Below are 12,452 nucleotides of genomic sequence, written 5' to 3' on the forward strand. Positions count from 1 at the left end.
TGTGAACTTTGTGGTTCTGTCCAAAGGTTTTCAATGATATGTGGCCTTGACTGTGATCACATATTTTGTATGCTTGGCTTAAAGCACAGAGCAAGCTGTACAAACATAGGAAACAAAACAGCTTGCTCAATGAAGTACATCCACAAAATAATTTTTTTTTTCTTCTTTTTTTTTTTTTTTTTTATCATGATAGCAGAGGGAGCTTGTGTCATTACCCACCGTCTGCTCTCTAATATCAACGCCTGATATATAAGATCAGGCGTTGCTCTTCCATTGCAAAGAAGTTTACACTTCAAAAATAAAATCTGGAAACTTATTTTACACAGTGTCACAAGAGAAAATTGACTTTTCACTTTGAATACTGTAATATTTGTCTTTGGATTTCTTTTTGATGGTGGTGTTAGGTTTCTTGCGAACAGTCAGAGTTTACAGGTCAACCATTATCCAAATTGATGTGAATTTCAACCATGGCAGCAAACAGAACAACTAGGTTTACCTTAAAAGCTCACTGGCCACATCTATTGTCTGACAATATTTTTTGTTTGTTAAATCAGTTAACATAGCAATGAATAAAAACACAAATCCATTAGACATGATGGATCAGCTGATATGAAAAATTGCAGATACAGGATCTACTACATGCACAAGTGTATTCAGTTTATGTAAAAATTTTAATTTCACTTTTTGCATATGTCGTCTGAGAATTATATTATTTTGCTAGAGTTCTGCTGTCTGCCACCTGCTCTGGATAAACGAGCAGACTTAGGACCGAGCTGGTCTTCCCGATGAGCTCCTGTTTGATTCAGAGTAAAAAATAGGTTTCCTTATTCCTTTTAAAATTGCTTTGCTTTTGTTAAAAGCAAAACAATTTTAAAAAGGTGAGAAAGTTAATTAAAATATTAAGATCTTATAGAGGGATTACACAATAGATCAAATCAATTGAGTGTAATCATATAATTTTTTACTGAAAAAACTTGCACATAGTTGGAGTACAGATGAGGTCTACAATGCTAATTTATGTCGCAATCTTTAGTCACATTGACGAGATGTTACAATATGTTGCATTTTGTATTAATTCATACATGATTCGGGTGGAGGGAAAGCTACACAAGCTGATAACCTATCAAATTTATTCCAGTCTGACTCTTAAAAATGTGAATGTTCATAAGAGATGTGATTCATTCATTCATGTACTTGACAGCAAAATGCCATTACATCGCAAATGTTTTCATCGGTAAGTCATTGTGTATGCGTTAACATCAGAAAGAATGTCCTTCATGGATATTACAATAAGTCAAGATTTTGAAGGCAAGAAAATTACTTTTTTATTTTACTTAATTTTGTTTCATAAAAAATAAATTATATTAGTTATATTAGATACAAAACAGCCAAGACTTGTCATAATCTGTTGTGTAGAAGCGGGATAAAGGGACAGATAGAAACACTGTGATAAAATGGTTTTAATACAAAGAGGACAATTAGGTTTATTTAACCTTATCAGTAGACAATATGGAACAAACAAAGGGTGCTTAATTTCTGAAGAGGTGTGATTGGTGACATGTGGAAAAGATAAGCATAATTACTGGAATGCTACAAAGTTGAGGGTGAGTGCAGTGCAGGGAGCAGAGGGAAAAAGATGCTACAATAAAATAAGTACAGCGGGAGCCAAACTAAAACACAATAGGAGCTACAAAGCAAAACAGAAAAATGTCATATAAGAGTCTAAGCCAAAATGCCCAGGAAATAGGACAAAGAAAATAAACAGGAAATTAAAGACAAAGAAATTAAAATATGGCAAAACCTTAAAGAGCCAAAGAATTATGAGAAAATTAAACATAAAAGTTTAACAAAATACAAACCAAAACAACTTCCATAGTTAATTTTTGTACAAAATTTGTTAGAATAATTTAATAGCTTAAAAATATGAAGTCACTTAATAGTGTTTTGAATCTTAGTGCAGAGAATCATAATAAATCAAAAATAGGAGATAAAATCATTTAAATTAATTGTTACTTGTATTTCGACCACAAGGTGGCAGTGTTGGCCTGTATCTAAAATACCAAACTGACAAACGTTGGTTGAACTGTTTGATTTGGTTTCTTTTTTACTTGCTTATTTGCAACATGTCTTTTCTGAAAAGCAAACCTTAAAATAGTCAGGCCAAAAATCAAAGATCCACAGTAACGAATTATCTAATCTTGAAACAAATCACTAAAAAAGAATGAGGAAATTTGATTTGTGGATTTGTGCCTAAATTTTCAGTGAGTTGCTGGCAATGCACTACAATTTAGCCTCTGACGGCTTTGGGTCAGTTTGCTCGTTTGCCATCACATACATTTTATAAAAAAAAAAAAAAAAAGAATTTAGATAACAATAATTGTATGGTGGAACTGTCATTCTGTATGTGTATACACCTTTGTGTGTGTGTTTTTCAAAACTTCTGTCTCATCTATAAATTCCTCTCTCATGCAGCCCAATTCTAATTATACAAGGTGACAATTATGCAGATTGGATCTTTACTTAATTTAGTGACAATTAACTACATTTAAGAACAGAGACCAAATCTGGAATCAAATCAGGAAACGGCAAAACAACCAGCATCAATCTTGGACATTTATTTAAAGGGGTGGTGGTATGTATTTTCAAGTCTTATAGTGGCTATTTATAGGACAATTAAGTTACCTTCAATCAAGTTATGCTACATTAAACACAACTTTAAAAATTTGGCACCTTGAAATTGGTATTGTCTCTTTAAGAAGCTCCAACACTTAATGTCACACCAATATTCCTACATTATGCAAGTGTCGGACAGACTCAGTTCCAGCAGGTGTTTGTTCATAACTTCTGCTGCTATTCTGGTGGAGCTCAGTGGGTAAGGCGCAGGGTATGGGCGCTCTGTGACAGGGAAGCTTAGCTGGAGACTGCAACACCAAGGAGGAGCTTTGTGGAAATGGGCAGCACATTGTTTGAGTAAACGTTTAGGCAGCCCCAAATGGCTGCCACTGGAGAAGGATTTCTCAAACATACATGAAAGAATGAAAGCAACACTCTGGGCATCTTTTTGATGAGGGAATAACAGACTTACACAAAGCTCAAAACGTTGAATTTATAAGATACATATTACCCCCCAGCTCACACCATTTTTTAAGACAAAAGCACTAAGTTGAAGGCCCCATGCATTAGTTTTCCATTGAGGCTCAGTGTTGTTTAACATCCTCAAATTGAAGGTATTTCAAACGTTTGCTTTGTTTATTGGAATGACTACAGTAAATATTCTTCGTTAATCTTTGTCCAAGTACGTCTCGTGCCGTGTGCTGAGGTAAGGGGCTCTCGCGCAAGGCTGTTTTCACCAACCAGACGACTGCAGTGGGCTCGCCTCGTGTTATGCTCGTTCCGGGGCTCCGTGATCAGCGGCTGTGCTCCGTACGCTGGCTGTCGGTGAAGCAGAGATGCGCTGCCTGCCAGCTCCGTCTCTCAGGCTGAAAAGGAAAGGACTTACAAACATATGACTTTCTCCAGGTAAGGTTCCTTTTTGTTTTGTTTTTTAGAAATCAAATAACACCGAATGTATCTATATATGCTGTAGTCGCTTTTTTCTTGGTATCTTGAGGGGAGTGGAAAGCAGGAGGATGCTGATCGCACTGGTTGTGTGGGTTTGTCCTCAGCATCGGTGTTATTAACAACAGGGCTGCTGAGCTCGAAAGGAAAAGGCTTCTTGCTTCCCGAAGCCTACCTACATTTTAATGGGCACTCAGTTGAAATATGTCGCGTGGAAATCCTGTTCACACCTATCGTTACATTATCCGGTGATTCTTTAATGCGCAGTCCAGTCTACGCCTAAAATAATCGATTGTAGTTAGGCTGTGTTGCAAATAGGCCTTTTAGACATTTTACGTGTCATAGCAACTTCTTTCATTTTAAAGTGGTGCTGGTAGTCGACATCCCTTCCAGTTTAAAGTGTGCCAGCTCCTTTTGTTGAAATGCCTTATTATGTTCAACTGTTGTTTCTGCCTATTTTCTTCCAGATCTCTAAAAGGTTATTGCACATTCCTTCCCAAGACTTTGAAATGACACACTATAAATAGGCTATGTTTGGTGAAGTTGAAAAGAACGAGGAACCTGACTGTAGATCTCCTTATCTTAAGATAAACATGCGGATTTTTCAGGGTGTTAAGATCTAAATCCTTTGTAAAAAGCATAACCCCTGTTTGATGTTGGATTTGTATATCCTTTGGTCCCAGCCAGAGGCAAGGGCAGTTGCTGATATGCGTAGTGTCTGGATGCTCTTTGTTCTCAGGGAGCAGGGGACAGGGCATGCTTTGTGTTATATAGTACATCTGTCTTCATCCAGTCATGTAGAATGCATTTTCGTGCCAGTTTAGTGCCGTCGCATTTAGTCCACTTGAATAGCCTCCTTTCCTCTGTCACATGGTACAAGGTACATTTGTTTGGCTGGTTTTGCCTTAGAGCAATTTCAGTATCAATGCTGGCCTAATTACAATGCACAGTGCTCAAATATTAATTACTTTAAATGCAATTGAGCATTTCTGATAACTGGCATCTGTTACATTGTTTTGGAGGGATTTTTTCTACTCCTTTTTAACAAAAATTGTTTTCATTTAGAGACATTTGAGGTTTATTTAACAAGTACTACTTGTTTGATGGCATGCCATCAGGGCTTTGTAGAGGGCATTCCTAAATCCTAATGCTCCTTGTTGTTCTGTCATTGAAAGGTGGATTTGCTGTTACTTAGAACCATTGTCATGCTGCATAGTACAAATGTCCTTAAGCTTAAGTTTTTAATGTCACAAACAGATGGGCAGACATTTACAATATTTTTTTTCTGGTAAAAAAACAAAAAAACAAAACAAAACAAAAAAAAAACTGAATACATAGATTCAACAGTTGCTTCAAGATATCCAGGTTTTGAAGCAACAGTAACAAAAAAGCAAAACCAGACAAAATGTGTAGAGGGCCACATAGTTTACACTATACAGCATAATGCTACAATAAGTTTCATTGCAATTTTGTTACATTTATAGGATTTTCTTATATATTAGTGTCTAAAGCTAGATAGAAGAAATAAAAAAAAATAGGTTGTTGATGATGTTTTCTTAATAAATCATTGAACAGTGAAGATAAAATCCTTCCATGTCTCTTGGAAATGAAGACATACACACCAAATTTTCTGTGCCACTGGTATTTGGAGCATGTTTGACTTCCATGGTTTTTTATGGGGTTTTTTTGTTTTTTGTTTTTTTCTGAACGGGCCCTGAAAGTATTTCATCGGAGTGCTCAAGCTAAGATGGGTTTTTATTAATCTGCCGATAAGAAATGGTCAACAAGTCGCTCTAAAAATGTAAAAAACCTAAAAACAAAACTAGAAAACTGAAGTGAAGTGAAACATGTTTCAAAATATTCAGAAAAACAAACGCATGATAGATGTGACAAAAAAGAATTACAATGTCCAACTTTTAAAAACGGCTTGGGGGCTTTGACAGAAACGTCTAAATATGCAAACACAATATTTTTCGAAGTGAGGTTTCTATATCAGTGCTTTGTTGCAGGGCATTTCGTTCCACACCTGCAGTATGAGACTGACACTCAGTCTGCAGCCTCTTGGGGTCTTACTCATACTGCAGCTGTAGGATACTACACCGATTCTGTTGATGGGCCAGAAATAGGGGACAGCCACCTGTCCTGCTACACAAAAATGACCAGATCATCAGTTTTTGTATCTTTAGTATTTGAGAATCTGTGATTCATCACCTTTTGAATTTCTTGGTTTAGATAAAAGTTTTACAAGTTACAGTATTTTTTATCTTAACATTTTCTACTTTGTAACATATATTGGAAATGTTTTGTGCATTGAGCATATCAGGGCTTGAATTAGATTTTGGCTTTTGATTGATCTGTAAGCTAATACAATCAGATAACTAAGCTCACTGTAAATCAAACTGGAATATTGAGGAATACATCACTGTCTGTTTGGAATGATGTAAAAAAAAACATAGAGCAGAGGTGAGAAATTAATTTCTATGTTTTTTGACAGCACAGCTTTGCTGGCTTCTCTGTTTATGCTTCAGTTTCCTTCAGTTTAAGTTGAAATCAGGATTTTTTTTTATCACATAGGTGGATGTTTTGCTGCTTCCCTTGATTACAGCATCAGGTCTGAGTCAAATCTGCTAGGACAGAAAGTCATCTGGTAGGGAGTGGTACTGTTATCGTGATGCATAACAAAGGAACAACCATGAGAAAATGTTTCCGTTATCAGTCCCATTTGTATCTTGTGATCATAGTATAATAGATGTCTGAGTAATAATAATAAAAAAAAACAGTCTGAAAAAGGCAGTAACTTATTATCAATTGCTTTAAGATGCTAGTGTTTAACACTTATCTACAGTATTCCTAAAATGAAGTAGAAATATCCTGAGAAATCTGGGCTCATCCATTTTGTTCACCTTTGAGTATCTTCCATTTTTCAACAAGGCTGTCCTGGAACGCCTACTTGACACAGTGCAATATGGCTGAGAAATGTCTCACAATATATGGATTTCATATCAGTCAATATTAATCATTGATTCTTTTTGTTTTGAATATTTAAAATACTAACAAAAGGGGTGACATGACCTTTTCTCTTATCCACAATTCTTTCTTGACCTTTTCTACTCATTTTGTTCTTTCACTCCAGTCCCTTATCTTTTATTTAAAAGCAGTTATGTGGCAGGGTGTCCAAATTGGCCCCACTTACCGATGCGTTATGTCTGCATTCTGTGAACGGGGCGAACTCCATGCCCCCTATCCACAGACAGTTGCAATTTCATAGTGGAGCATACCACTTCTTCATGTCCCGCGTTATGCGAAAGGATACAAGGAAGTTTGATGAGGTCGTTAGCCGCCCAGCCCTGTTTCTTCTGCACAGCAGTCAGTGATGCACAGAGAGTGGCAGTCATGCTCCTTGTGAATGGTGGCTGCGACTCTCAAGATTTACTTTACAACATTCTCCAACAACTCTCAACTTTATTGGTTTGGTGTAAAACTAAACAGTTTGAAATGAACTGCTGAGCAGTTTCCTGTTCAGGTCAGTATGTAATCGGGTACACAGTCGCAAAAGACAACCGTCGAATAGCAGCCATCACCTGTGAGTCCACACTGAGCCCACCTCAAGCACAGACCTCTGAGGAGCGAAGTATGCCGGAGTATGTTGGGAGCAACAGGAGATTTTTGCCGTTCATATTACTCAACAAGCTGTTGCTAGGTAACCAAAGACTGAGTGAGTTAATTGATGCCACTAATCTTGCTTACCTGAGGCAGTTTCAGATTATCCTATAGACTGTATAGTCACAGTCAACTTTTATTGTCTTTGGAAGCTGTTTTTAGATCAGTGGTTTAATACTGAAATGCCATTCCTCTCCAGAATCGCCTGTAGAGAAAAAGCAACAAAGCCAAGAGACCACCCCTCCCATTACAACCAAATTTAAGCGCCTCTAAGACACTTCTTTTTATCTTGTTTTCCTTTGTATTTTAAGTCCATCAGTGATTCACAGTCTCATAATACAGATGTTGAAGCAGTCACTACTTGAGGCTTGAAGAGGTCCATGCAGGTAGTCAAGATATGTTGTTTAGGCTTTCCTGAGTGTTTGGTACGACACTTTGCTCTTTGAAGTGTGAAAAACATGCAACTAAGGAAGGTGCTGAAAGCATACAGGGCTTCAGGGATTTTTATTGGGTTCATGTTTCAATTCACCTTCACTATGCCCTTAAATATTATTCACCTCTGATAAATTACATTTATAGGCAGAAGGAGAATTCACTACACTGTTTTTCAGAAATTATTTGGAAAATATATTAAGACATGAAAAATATATACAGGTTATTCACGTTGGTTTGGTTGTGCCTTTCCTTCAATGGTTATTTTGGATGATATTTGTGATTTTTTTGTTTTAATAAACCTGACTTATTAGGATAGCATAGACATTCTTAAAAAGATAAAGTAAACATGTACACAGAATTTCACTGGTCTTGACATTCAAATGAGTCCAAACCAGATTCACACTTTGCGGTTAAATCAGGTCAGATTGGGAGCAAAGCTAAATGGTACAGAAAGGAGGAGGAAAGAAACGGAAAGGAACACGTTCTCCTGCAGTGCTTTCTGAAAGAGAAACCCATTCATAGCTGCATTAATCATGGGTGTCCCTAAATAATGGCTCTGAGGCAGCACACGGAGAGGGAGAAACAGGAAGAATAAAAGAGAAGCTTGGAAACAGTCTTTTTGTTAACTGGATCCATCCGAATGTTAGCTGTCTGCTTTCACTGCCAATTGGTCTCTATAACTTAGAGATAAGTTATCATCTGTGCTATATTGTTGCAGAATGTTTATACTTTCTTTTTGATAAGCAGTTGCTATAATAAAGTTGCGACAACTCTTCTCTTTAATCTTTTGGGTTTTTTTCTGAACATCAAGACTGAGCTTATTATCTTACTTACTGTGGCAAACTGAAATTACAGGTAAAGTTTGACGTTAAGGCCCCCACATCCTCTGGTCTACTTCACAACATGGAGGAAAGGGTGTTCACATCTTACTGCTTTGTATGTGACACTGAGCTGGTAAGGTTAAAAGCTGACCCCACCAGTCAGATGGATGCTCACCATCCTGACTGCAGCGTTGATTTTCTTAATTTTGGGAAATTGGCAATCGGCCGATACATGTGAAGCTAATCTTCTCCCCCGATGTTCAGCAAATGTCTAAAAATCAACCACTGTCCTCTTTTACTCTCCCTAACTAGCTCTTTAACTTGCCAGTATCCATTTGGATTGTGGAAAATGAAGAAATTTGTCAAAAAAGAAATGTATGAAATCAGTACAGTCAACTATGAAATCTCAACCATGCCTGCTGACTCCGCATCGTACATCCGTGTGTGTGGAAGTATTTCTGATCAGGAGAGGGTCTGTTAAAATAAACACAGTTCCATCAAAAACATTGAGAGTGCTCTTCCAAGCACATGAGTTTCATACACAAAATACATCAAAAACATTCTGATAAGACATTGTTTAGTACTGCGGTTCACCATTTCTTTAGGGTTCTATCTGAGTGGAACTAGCTTTAAAAGGGAGCCCAACCCCTCATATTGATCTCTAACTATTGTGGTGTAGTTCAACAAGGTAAAGCATATAAACCATAAATATAACCTCAAACAGAGGCTCCCATACACTGCGCCAGAGTAAAAATACCAAAATACATTCTTCAAAGACATAGAAGCACACTGCAGGGAATCATTCGTTATTACCTAGAGCCATTTCCTATTACATCTATTTACTTAGAATTATTTACTTATAGTTATTTGTCAAGCCACAAGGATTTATTTGCTTTTACCTTGACTTTTTATTTCATGCAGGCTATTAATCACTTGTAGATTTTCTAGGAATGCTACATTGTTTTTCTAATGATTCAGTATTGTCTCTATGAACACATGCAGGACATTTATCTTCCATATATGTGTTAGGGTTAGGGGGGGTATTTTAGCACATTTTTTGTCACCTTATTGACGCTGGCATTGTTCTCGTTAAGATATTAGTCTTTGGTTGACATGGCAGCATAAGTGGCTGAAGGAGACACACATCAAACGTTGTACTTCCATCCATCCATTCATTTTCAAATCACCCTTTGTCCCTAATGGGGTCGGGAGGGTTGCTGGTGCCTATCCCCAGCTAACGTTCCGGGCGAGAGGCGGGGTTCACCCTGGACAGGTCGCCAGTCTGTCGCAGCGTTGTACTTCCAATAGTTGTAATTACTGAGAGCTTTGACTTCTATTTTAGTATTAGCAAACGTGCAACATTTGTAATTTTACCTTCCTCACTCTTGTCGTTTTAGTCAGAAGATGAGCCTCATGTTTCAGTATGCTGTCACTTACAATATGTCATCACTTTAGATGCATTCTCCGGGCCATCACCGCAACTACTGCTTTTGTTTAAGAAGCAGCGTGACATTAGCATTTAGATGTGTGGGGAGCCTCACCTGCTGCTCTCACTGTGGGAGCATGCAGACAAATTCACATCTGCTTGGTGCTATGTTTCTTGTCTTTGTAGTGACAGATTGTAGTCGTTTCATGAAACTCTTTCATGTGCTGTAAGGTGCAGAGGAAAATGATTTTCCCTAGCATGCAGAGTGGTGTCATTATTCAAGCATAATAATCAAGCTAGGTTGTTTTTTTATTTGTAGACCGGCATGTTTGTTGATTGATGGCATCCATGATTGTTCATCATCTGGGTGATAAAGTTGGAGTAGCAAAACCAGATTGTTTTTTATGCCTAGTGGAAGACTAGCTTCACAAGATAATGGGGAGGAGACAGGAACCTCCAGCAGCCTCCTGCTTTGTTTAAAAGTAATCATATTTTATCATAAAAATGTTCAGTGTATGGGTTTTAATTACTTAGAAATATTATTATATTGTAAATATTTTGTACCCAATATACCCAAAATGTTACAATAATTTGTCAGAAGATTTAAAAATTTGAGACTGAGAAAGTCTGGACTTTTGAAATTAAAATTATGAACCCCGGTGAAACCTTTTTTAGCCAAAAAAAAAGCTACCTAATTAAATGTTCAGGTCTACAGAATGCCCACAACAGATTTCAAATTTATTTAATATGCATTTGAAGATGGTGACTTTGTCCTATATGTAGTAATGCAGACCTGATTAGTTCACATCCGACAGGCTTAGTTAGAAACTGAGGCTTTAACTATTATATCCCTTATAATGGGAAGTGCATAATTCATGTTATAGCTTATTTTTTGAGAAAACAAGAATGACATTATAATAGCACATTTGTTTCCTATCGGTATCATCTGCTTAATAGCATCAAGCACTAAAAGCTGCAGGTCAGAACTTTATTACTGGGCTTTATTGATGATGCATGTTGCTTATCTGTGCTGTGGCTTAAATCTTTCTGCGTTTATCTTTTGTTCCATCTTTTGGTGCCTTGAGTGTGTAATTCAGAGATGAGTGCTGGTTAGATGTCCGGGACAGGAGGTCATGGCATCATGGCAGCGAGCAACCTTGCAAAAATGTTTCCTGGGTGTTTTGTTAAAGTCGGGGAACAGCTTATCCAACAGCACTGTTGGCCTTTGGCAGTCATAAATGACGCTGGACTATGAAGGTTAGTGTGATATATTTCCTACTGGGGATGGGCTCCAGATGTACAGTGGATGTTCACACACGTGAGTTATTCAAGGTGGGAGTTGGCTTCCTTGTGTGCATAAAGTAGTTTGTGTGCATTTTTACGTTATTTTTGATTCACCCTTTTGTTTTAATTAATATGCTTTCATTGAAGATCTATTTCGCTTCATATATTGCAGTTGACTTTCACAACAAAAGTGAAAACTGAGGAGCCAACACTGGTGTGCTGGACTGAATTAAATATTTTAAAATATGTGAATGTACCATTAAACAGAAGTCTTTAAGTTTGTAACAAAAAAAAAGACAAGAAAAAAAACTTGTGCATATTTTTTTATTCTGCATCATTGTGCTCTACTGTATGCACAAATGTTATATATTTTATTAGTGAATTAAGTATTTATGTAGCCCCATTACATTTAACTAGTGCGTATACAAAAAAGTGTCAGGAAAATGTAGGTTAATCATCATCATCATCATAATCATCATCATCACAATCCTCAGTGTCAGTATCACAGTAACATCCATTGGAGCCCTAAAATCATGAGAAGTGGAGCTAAAATGCTCTAATTACTGGAACTTGATTAAGCTTCAAACTAAACTACTATGTTGAAGGAGACTTTCCTGTCTGGCTGATACGCGAAATGTTTTTCCCCACTGATGTAATGAGACAGACTTATGTTAGCATTAGCATTTATGGTCACAACTTCACTTATTAGAATATGTGTAGTAGTAAGTCCAAATTCTTGAAAGCACTCTCTGGAGTTTCAACAGAATGGTGGACACCATTCTGTTCGCCATGGTGACAGAATGGTGAGTTCTGTCACCATTCTGTCACCATGGTGACAAAATTAGGACTCGATCCAATCAGAGAGCACAGTACACCAGTCCAATTCACTGAGTCAAGAGTCTCCAAAGGCCTTCCACAGGAGACTCAACTGCATGTTTGTGGCTGCTGTTTGCTTTTTGAGCTAAATTTACCCACACAGTGATAGTCTCTTGCAAGAAAAGCTCCTTGCTGTGTCTTGTTGTGGTGCAAAACTCAACCAGTTTCTATTATGTGTGCTTGATTTAAATGTGTGTCCAGAGAAATCAGTACACTCAATTAAGTATTGCAGTAAAAGGTTATAATGTTTAAATGCTTGGATCACATTAAGTGCTTGTCTCCTAATATATGTGGACAATAATTTAAAAATCTTGTAATAGTTCCTGAAGTTGGCTGGACCTTAGGACATGTATATGTAAGAACATGTATGTGTTTACATTATCTTTTCGTAT

At 37.2% G+C, this 12,452-nt stretch overlaps 1 protein-coding gene across 4 annotated transcripts in view; it reads left to right on the forward strand.

Moving 5' to 3' along the window:
• The first annotated feature begins 3,151 nt into the window (after positions 1-3,151).
• apba2b (amyloid beta (A4) precursor protein-binding, family A, member 2b) overlaps positions 3,152-12,452 on the forward strand; it is a 49,383-nt gene continuing 40,082 nt past the window's right edge. For all 4 annotated transcript variants that reach the window (XM_044100231.1, XM_044100257.1, XM_044100240.1 and 1 more), the window contains exon 1: positions 3,152-3,519. The gene's annotated coding sequence lies outside the window, so the exon portion shown is untranslated. The remainder of the gene's footprint in view (positions 3,520-12,452) is intronic.

This window comes from Gambusia affinis, linkage group LG02 (assembly GCF_019740435.1).
Source record: "Gambusia affinis linkage group LG02, SWU_Gaff_1.0, whole genome shotgun sequence".
Lineage (NCBI taxonomy): Eukaryota > Metazoa > Chordata > Actinopteri > Cyprinodontiformes > Poeciliidae > Gambusia > Gambusia affinis.